General features: G+C 42.2%; 1 protein-coding gene across 1 annotated transcript in view; it reads right to left on the bottom strand.

Moving 5' to 3' along the window:
* The window catches only part of MCC (MCC regulator of WNT signaling pathway), a 435,778-nt gene that overhangs the window by 408,301 nt on the left and 17,249 nt on the right, over positions 1-10,228 (bottom strand). The window lies entirely within an intron of this gene.

Raw genomic sequence — 10,228 nt, 5'->3', positions numbered from 1 at the left:
ATGCACACTCAGAGTTGTCACTCATCCTTCACTATGTGTCCATGGCCTCCAGAGTAAAATCCAAACCCTTTTCACTAGACAAACCAAGTATTTCATGTTGCCCCCTGCTTTCCACCCATTTGCCTCCTCTCCACACTGCCACGGCTCCAGTCCTACATGACTTCTTGCAGTCCCCAAGAGCACCGCAACCCCACTCTCTGGTATCCTTTATCCTCTACTCAGAAAAGCCTTCTTTGTGCCCAGCACTTGGCTCAGCTGACACCCCATGCTAGAAGGCTCCAGGTCCCTCCTTAACAAGCCAAGCCTGCAAGGCCACCTGCCGTCCTGCCTCGCTTTCCTCACCCTGCATGTTTGTCCTTCAGTGGACCAGACTCCTCGAGGACAGAGGTGGCATCTTTTATCCTGCCTTCCTATCACCACCATCACCCTCCACCCACACTTGGCACATGGTAAGAATTCAATAAATATTATTTAGCAAGAGTGACTGGGTGGTTCAGTTGGTTAAGTGTCCGACTTCAGGTCAGGTCATGATCTCATAGTTCATGGGTTGAAGCCTCACATCGAGCTCTGTGCAGACAGCTCAGAGCCTGGAGCCTGCTTCAGATTCTGTGTCTTCCTCTCTCTCTGACCCTCTCCTGCTCATGCTCTGTCTCTATCTCAAAAATAAGTAACCACTAATAAAAGATAGATAGATAGATAGATAGATAGATAGATAGATAGATATTATTTAGCAAATAAGGTCATATGTTAGGGATCTGTTACAACTAACATAATTTATATGATAGGCATTTACAATACATTTAATCCTCACAGCAGCCCTCTGAGGCAGAAAGTACAACTCTGAAGGCCTTTTTCCAAATCTCTTAGAGTTAGATATGGTTTGAATTTCAAAAGTTTTGAATTTTAGAAAGGCGGTATGTTGTGTTGAAGAGCATATATAATAGCCCCAAAGAGATTTGACCAGCACTGATACTCATATATATATAATCACCTACAAACAATCAGAATGATATTCATACACATATGAATAATCACACTAAGTGATATAAATAAGGACAATAAATAGACTCTGGTCAGTTCGGGTTAAGTTTTGCTTCCTAATGAGTTTGCAGTAACCTTATGAAAAAGCCATTAGTTTTAGAGCTTTTTAGATTTCAGAAATACTAATAGAGGAGTATGGAGCTGCACAATGGTCCCTATATATTTTAGAAATGAAGAAACGGCCACAGAAGGGTTAAATAACTTGTCCCAAATCATACAGCTAATAAACTAGAATTCAATGCCCAACTCCAGAACCCTACACTTAAAATTTGTAAAAAGGTTAAATGATGTAGTATTTGATACACACAAAATAATACAGGTGACACATGTAAATTAATGCCTAATAATTAAAATAACAAAATGAAAATTAACCTGCTACCCAACTTACAGAGATGAATCCTGATCTTAACTACCACCTCCCTTGGGCACAGCACCCCTGGGCAACCTAAGGCTGAGTTATTTATACGGCTGTTACACAGGCTGAATTTTAATGGTTTTGAATGTCATGTTCTCGGGTGGGGCCAGGAGATCACAACAGGGAAATTAAGTCCTTTTTATAATATCAAGGGACCCATGAAGAAGGGAGGGAACAAAATCATACTGCTTCCAAGATGTAAAAATGATGCAATTTGAGGTATAAATGAACAAGGGTTTTTACAAGGCACCGCAGGTAAATATCTAATGATTTGCGACACCAGAACAGATTGATATGTGCTGCTCAAGTAGGCCAGCATACCGGGAGCCAGGACTGTTCCTTGATCTAAGCTGCTGGGCCAATTAGAAGGAATTAGAGATGAAGGCTCTAGGGGTTACCCAAAGAAAGAGTGCCCCAGCCCTGACCAGTGAGGGCCTGGTGTGGTTATCCACAGACAAACCCAAAGTGGCCTGGCTTAATAAGATCTCACTTTCAGGAGCCTGTGCACAGGAATTGACCAGAGGAATCTTCAACTCACCTACATCAAAGTTTAGAGGATGACAGAGCTTTCATTTCAGCAAAGTGGAACTGCCTTTGTGAGAAAATTACTGATTCACGGACCCTCATCCTGAAAACAAACATCCCAAAGTTGTCAGATACCAGCGGGTGCTGATAGCTTGCTCAAGAAGATTCGGGCAAGCTGAGAGGTCCAAGACCAGGGCTGTGTGTGCTGTGTGTGTGTGTGTGTGTGTGTGTGTGTGTGTGTGTGTGTGTGTGTATGAATGAAGATTCCAGAAAAATAAATCTTTTGAAAAAAAATCAGAATTCTGTGTTCGCAGAAACTTGTTTGACCTACATTCTTCTGCTCTCTGGTGGGGAGGATTTTGAAGCACCTTTTGTAGAAGTATCTGGTAATCATGGGCTACCTCAGAAACCTGTGTTGCTGTTGACCATTCAACCTTAGCTACCGCAAGGCAATCACTAATCTGGAAGTCAAAAGGCAGACGTGCTTCAAACAAAACTGGAAGACTCAGACATCTACTCAAAAAAAAAAAAAAAAACCAAAACTCAGAATCACTACGGGAAACACGCCTGTACACACACACACACAAGCACACATCCACCTTGGTTCTAATCTGTGGGAAGAGACAAAGCAGAACTACACATCCTGGGCCAGAGAACTGGATTGTAAACATGTGCTCCTGTTCACAGGATATTTGGGAAGGTTGAGAAAAAGGGAAAATAACTAAAGCCAGAGAGATTAAGCAAGTTACCTAAGAGTCCTTTGCATGAAAACAGATACAGTGTTTATACCTCAATGATAAAGAAAGAGCAAAAGGGGAAAAAAAAAAGAAGCCTCCCAAGTGTTTGTAGCTGAAGTTATTTCTAGCCTTTCATTATTGCCACAGGTAGATTTGAGGAGTATCTTCAGGGAAGGGAACCTTCTTTCCATTGGAAATTCTTACAATCTGGAGGCAGGTAAGAGGCAAGACTGAGGCCTCTGACACATACTCCGAGGCACCTGTCAGTGTGGTTCCCCCAAGGGAAGAGGCACAGGAACTCTACGGGGGTGTGCTCATTTTTGAATCAACTAATATTTGCATCGGAGTCTCTTTTCCTGTGAATTTTCTCATCAGCATTCTTTTCTCTTTTCCTTCTCTTCCCCCTGAAACACATAACACACACACTGTGTCAGCAGCTCACCCCTAGTGGTTCGCAGAGCTAACTTCCAGCAACAAGGATGATGGCTTCGCCCCATTAAGACCTGCGGGAGGACTGTGGGAGGCCGCACGCTGCTCCAGGCCCCTCTAACAGCCCCCCCGCTCTACACTGTGTGCAGTGTGCCCAGAGCTGCAAAAGAAAGGATCCTTTTTAAGCCCCTGCTTCTTATAAATGTAGCTTGTCACCTCCGAGCAAAATTTTGGAGACAGAGCTCGATGCCTTACATTTGGCTGCTGCTACCCCACACGTGGGGCTTCTGGACCTGAAACATCTGCAACACCCGGGAGCTTGTTAGAAATGCCAAATCTTGGGGCGCCTGCGAGGCTCCTGCACGGCTCAGTGGGTTAAACGGCAGACTCTCGATTTCCGCTCAGATCATGATCTCCCGGTTTGTAAGACTGAGCCCCGCATTGGGCTCCGCATGGATAGCCCAGAGCCTGCTTGGGATTCTTTCTCTGCCCCTCCCCCGCATTTGTGCATGCATGCGCATGCGCGCGCTCTTTCTCTCAAAATAAACAAATAAACTTAATAAAAGAAAGAAATGCCAAATATCAGGTCCCACACCAGAACTGCAGAGCCAAAGTCTGCAGTTTAACAATCTCCCCAAATGATTTCTATGCACACTGAAATTTAACAAGTACTGGTTTCTGGAACTTTAGCACATTTATCCTATTCAAGAAACATAGTAATTATTGCAAGCCAAGCACTTTTTTTTAAATATGAAAGTTATTGTCAAATTGGTTTCCATACAACACCCAGTGCTCATCCCAACAGGTGCCCTCCTCAAAGCCCATCACCCACTTTCCCGTCCCTCCCTCCCCCCATCAACCCTCAGTTTATTCTCAGTTTTTAAGAGTCTCTTATGGTTTGCCTCCCTCCCTCTCTAACTTTTTTTTCCCCTTCCCCTCCCCCATGGTCTTCTGTTAAGTTTCTCAGGATCCACATAAGAGTGAAAACATATGGTATCTGTCTTTCTCTGTATGACTTATTTCACTCAGCGTAACACTCTCCGGTTCCATCCACATTGCTACAAAAGGCCATATTTCATTCTTTCTCATTGCCAAGTAGTATTCCATTGTATATATAAATCACAATTTTGTTATCTATTCATGAGTTAATGGACATTTAGGCTCTTTCCATAATTAAGCCAAGCACTCTTAAAAACAGTAACTCACTCTTTCGAAAAGTAACTCATTTTCCATTCTGAACAACTCCATTTATAATAGTAAACTAGACAGGTACTATTATACCCCTATTTTACAGATCAGGAAGCCTGGGCATGAAAGTGTTAAGTATTTGCCTAAAGTCACACAGCTGGTATATGATGGAGTTGGGATTAGAACTCCAGAATCCATTCTGTATGTCATAATCCTATGACATAGGCTTCCTGCCTCTTGGAGACATACAAGAAATAATTAGAACAGATATTAAAGAATAAACACTTTGCATCAGAAAAAAATACCCACAGGTGTTTAAAATAGCAACTATTCTGGAAGCTACAAATTATACTAGAATCCCAGAGAGATTCTTTGCTCCAAAAGGATTTTTAATTCAGGAAGGGCTGCAAGAAGCAAAAAGCTTCTTTCCATTAGACAATCAGGCATCCACCAATACTACACTACACATTAACTAACTTAAATTTAATTTTTTTTTATTTTTTTAATGTCTATTTATTTTTGAGAGAGAGAGGTGGGGGCGAGGGGCAGAAAGAGAGGGAGACACAGAATCCGAAGCAGGCTGTAGGCTCTGAGCTGTCAGCAAAGAGCACCACACGGGGCTCAAACCCACGAAGCGAGATCATGACCTGAGCCAAAGTCAGACACCTAACCGACTGAACCACCCAGGCGCCCCTTGAATTTAAATTTAAAAAAGAAGAGAGGGAGAGAGTCTTCTTGTTCATAAATATGGAATAACTCTTGATTTACTTTTTCCTTAGTTCATTCATTAGACTGTTGTAGTTTTCCTTATATATATCTTACACATATTACATTCAATTTATACCTAAGTATTTCCATTTTTAGGTGCTAATGTAAATGATATAGTGTTATTTATTTCACATCCCACTTGTTCAATACTAGTTCATATGGAAGCACTTGATGGATATATATTAAACACATATCCTACAACTTTGCTGTAAATGCATACTAATTTCAAATTTTCTTTGTCAATTATTTTGGAATTTCTACCCTAAATGATCATGTCATCTAAGAATAATATAGTTTTACTTTTCCCTTCTAAAAAAAAAAAGACAATCAGGCATCCAAGATAAGCAGGAGTGACAGCTTACTAAACAGAGGGCATACAATTAAATAACAAAAATGATTACACTTTAGTGATACATTTAAAAATGTTTTTTATAACGAAGTTCAGTCTGAATAGTAAAGTAAAAAAGTTTAACCCACATGCATGAGAACCTTCCCCTGCTAATGCCTACACAAGGCATTAGAAACTGAGAGAAGTAAATAAGATTTAAAAATTGGTAGTTTTCTTGGCTTGTCAAAGTCAGGTCAAAATACTTTAAAACTAGTCACGGACCATCCACGGAGCTGGGCCTCTGGCCTTCTGGAACTGTCCATGTGGGGATGTGACTGCAGCTGACCCAGCCATTCACCCACTTTCTACTTCTGGGCCTTGCCTCCTTTTAAAACACCTCACAGCTCTGATCTCAAATTTGGGCAGACTTGGGTTTTCCTGGCTGCCTGTCTCACAGTGTCCAGAGCAGTCCTCAGCAGAAACTGGGAAAAGCACTGCAGGCTGCAATCATTTCCTGAAGTCTCCAGAAAGTGGATTTCACCTGAGTCAAAACAATATCTTTAACATATCTGGAAATAGCATTAACAGCGTTGGATAACTATCAGCACAGACTCTTTGCATTTACTCAATCCTGAGCCTAGGCGGTACACACAGAGGATAAAGGGCAGTTACAGCAGATCTTCTTCTCTAGCAGCTCCAGAGTTGCTAGAGTTTTGAGAAACTTCTCAAAAAGGGTACTTTTTATGTTTATGGAAATAAATTGCTTATGCAAATAAAAATAAATGTACTGGTGGCCAGTTATACAAAATATGTACCTTTTTGGTATAATTCTAAGCAAAAGGGGTTACATTGATTTCTTTCCACAAATATTTACTAAATACCTACAATGTGCCAGGTTACTGAGCTAGGACTGAGCATTCAGCGGTGAACAAAAACAGACACAGTCCCTGTTCTCGCGGAGCTCGTGGTTGAGAGGGCCAGAAAGATGTTAATCAAGAATTCCCACAAATAAACATATCATTACAAACTGAAATAAGTGCTCTGAAGGCAAAGAAGATGAGAGGCCCAAAGAAGGCTGAAAGACAGCCCCTCAAGCTGAGCACACAAGTTCAGGAATAGCTGGATAAATCCAGCTGTATGGGAGTCTGCTGGGAATTGAGACCAGAACACACTGGAGAAACTGACATTCAACAACTAGGGTGGTTCGGGGACTTGAGAGCCAGGAGGAGACAGAACAAGATAAGGCAGGAGAGGAGGGAAGAGGTGGAACCTCTTAGGGCCTTTGTTGGCCAAGTTCAGGATTTTGCCTCATTTGGGGGGATTTAAGCAGGGGCTATACGAGCAGACTGGCATTTCAGGAAGAACTCTCTGGCTACAGTGTGGAGACTGGATTGGAGGAGCTCCTAAGGAGACACAAGACGTCAGCAAGCGGTATTTCAGTACTCTAAGTGAGAGAATTAGGGTGGTAGTAATAAAGATGGAAAATAATAGGACTTGGTGATGAAATGAATATGGGAGATGAAAAGGATGTCAAGAGTGATGCCAAGATTTCTTCTGGTTTGTGTATATAAGTGTACAGTGGTCTCATTCACTGAGATATAGCAAAACTGGAAGGTTAGATTTTGTGGTGAGAGACCATGAATCCAATAGTGGATCTGTAGAATTCGAGATGTTTTAGAAATACCTGGTATAGGGGCGCCTGGGTGGCTCAGTCGGTTAAGCGTCCGACTTCGGCTCAGGTCACAATCTCACGTTCCGTGAGTTTGAGCCCCGCGTCGGGCTCTGGGCTGATGGCTCAGATCCTGAAGCCTGCTTCCGGTTCTGTGTCTCCCTCTCTCTCTGCCCCTCCCCCGTTCATGCTCTGTCTCTCTCTGTCTCAAAATAAATAAATGTTAAAAAAAAAAAATTTAAAAGAAAAAAAAAAGAAATACCTGGTATATCGAGATGATATACAGGCAGTTGAGATAGGCAGTTGAGTTCCTTGGTTATGTAGGTCTGAGACTCAGAAGGGAAGTCTGAGCTGGACATTTACTGGGGAATCACTGGCATCTACAATGACAGCTGAAGCCGGAACAGGAGAGATGAGGCACAAATGCCTAGAGAAGTGTGACTCTTCAACCCTTGACTGTGGCCTCATGAGAGTCCCTAAAACAAAGGACCCGGCTACGCTGTGCTTGGATTCAAGACCCATGAAACTGAGATGATAAATACGTGTTGTTTTAAGCCACTGAGTTTTGGGGTAAGCAGCAAATAACTAAGACAGAAAGTAAAATTAAATTTCTATAGAGAGATAACTAGCATAATATATCAAGTTTTATATACACAACACACACACACCATAGAATAATTAATTTAAAATGGTGATATCTATATTTACATAGAAAGTTTATATGATATAGTTTATGAAAAAAACAGATTAAGAAATAGCATGCATAGTAAAATCCCATTTACATAAACACATGAGTGTTCTAGGATGCTTTGGGGTTTAAGTCAAAAAGACATAACTCACGCAGTCTTTAATAAAGAAACGTATTGAGGGGCGCCTGGGTGGCTCAGTCGGTTAAGCGTCCAACTTCGGCTCAGGTCATGATCTTACCATTCATGAGTTCGAGTCCCGCACCAGGGTCTATGCTGATAGCTCAGAGCCTGGAGCCTGCTTCGGATTCTATGTCTCCCTCTCTGTCTCTGCCCCTCCCCCGCTCACACTCTGTCTCTCTCTCTCTCAAAAATAAATAAACATTAAAACGTTTTTAAATAAAAAAAAATAAAGAAATGTATTGGCTTATACAATAGGGAAGCTAGACGCAGGGTGGGTTTCAGTGGTTCAATCACAATCAAGGCTCTAGCTTTTTCTATACTGTTCTCTCCTTTCAAAGTGTGGTTTTCATCCTAGTATTAACTTCCCTTTGGATTTGTGGGTGGCTGCTACCAACAATCAAGGGCACTTGTACCCTCTTCATGTCCATGTCCCACTTGGAAGGGAGGGAGAAAAGGAGTTGCTTCCAGAAACTCTACCAGAAGGATGTGGAAAACTTTTCCGGAAATCTCCAGCAAACTTTCTAGAGACTCATTAGTCCAAGTCGCATCAGATGCCCATTCCTAACACAACTGTTGCTAAGAGGCTGGGATTACCTTAGATCAATCAGGCTTCCGCTTACATTTGGAAGTGGAACCCTGCAACACCAGCGTTTCTTGTAGGGGGAGTGGCTGCCTGAACTTCTATTAGGGATCTGCTGGGAAGAAGAAAAGTGAGGATAGAAGGCATGGGGGCAGCTAATAATGGGCACTATATCACATTTGTGTGTGTATCTCTTTATGTGTTTACTATTTTGAGAGGCTGAAATTAAGAATAATCTCATTTTCTTTTTATTTTTCCTTAGTGAATAATTTTTTTTAATTTTTTTAATGTTTATTTATTTTTGAGACAGAGACAGAGCGTGAACAGGGTAGGGGCAGAGAGAGAGGGAGACACAGAATCTGAAACAGGGTCCAGGCTCTGAGCTTTCAGCACAGAGCCCTATTCAGGGCTCAAACCCACGAACTATGAGATCAAGACCTGAGCCGAAGTTGGATGCTTAACCGACTGAGCCACCCAGGTGCCCCCGAATTTTTTTTTCAATTAGGCTCAGGGCATATGCAGCCCAATGTATTTAAACAATAATCTCCTTTCCATTAGCTGTTTATATGAGTTCTATGTTAAGCTTACGTGCTTATATTTTACTGGGGATGCAATCGCAGGGAAGCAAGAGTGAGGGGGAAAGGTAAGTGAGGAAACAAAGCTGGGAGAACCAACACATGAGGGTGCACAACCAAGTTGGCCATAGCTTTGAAACAGCTGGTTATTTGGTCTTACACAATGTCTCCAGAGAGGCCAGAGAAAGCTACTGCTTTCAGAATAGTTTCTCAGGGAGAAGGAGGAGTAACTTATCAACTGGTTCCTCCCATCTCCTCTCTCTCATCATTGCTGCCCCTCAGGGTGTGACCTACATAATACAGGAATGTGCACCTGACTCTTCCAGGCAGCACAGAGGAAGCCAGGGCCTCTGCATGGTGGTCTCCCCTCATGTCAGTGCTGCAGAGGGCTCTTTGGTCTGGGGAGGGAGAAGGGAAGCAGGGAACAATGTGAGCAATCACTAGAGCCACCCTGGCCGAAGTAAAGAAAGGGGCCATGATCTAGAAGGGAAAATGAAGGTAAGTGGCCATTCAGGGCCTCTCCAAATTCTTTGCAACAATCTCAGCCTTGACTAGAACATTATCCTCCTATAAAGCCCAGTTGGTTGTTTTTCTCCTTTCTGGAAACTTCCTAAGCACATTGTACTTTTCCTTGTTTCTGGTCATGTGTGTACTTACTACATAAGACCAAATACTCCTTAAGGGCAGGAATTATAACACACCCATCTTTGTATTCCTCCATGCATACAGCGGGCATTCAATGAATGTCTAAAAATGAAAAAAAAAATATATATATATACATATATTATATATTATATATCATATATCATATATATTATATATATAATATATTTGAGAGAGAGAGAGCACAAATGGGGGAGAGGGGCAGAGAATCTTTTTTTTTAGCCTATTTATGTATTTTGAGAGACAGTGCACATGCATGTGCACAAGGTTGAGGGGGCGGGCATCCAACTCACCAACCATGAGATCATGACCTGAGCCGAAATCAAGAGTTGTATGCTTAACTGACTGAGCCACCCAGGCACCCTAGAGAGAGAGGATCTTAAGCAGTCTCCACACTCAGCATGAGCCCGGCGCAGGACTCAATCCCACCACCCTGGGATC

This window comes from Neofelis nebulosa, chromosome 1, assembly GCF_028018385.1.
Source record: "Neofelis nebulosa isolate mNeoNeb1 chromosome 1, mNeoNeb1.pri, whole genome shotgun sequence".
Lineage (NCBI taxonomy): Eukaryota > Metazoa > Chordata > Mammalia > Carnivora > Felidae > Neofelis > Neofelis nebulosa.
This window is presented reverse-complemented; position numbering and strand designations above follow the sequence as displayed.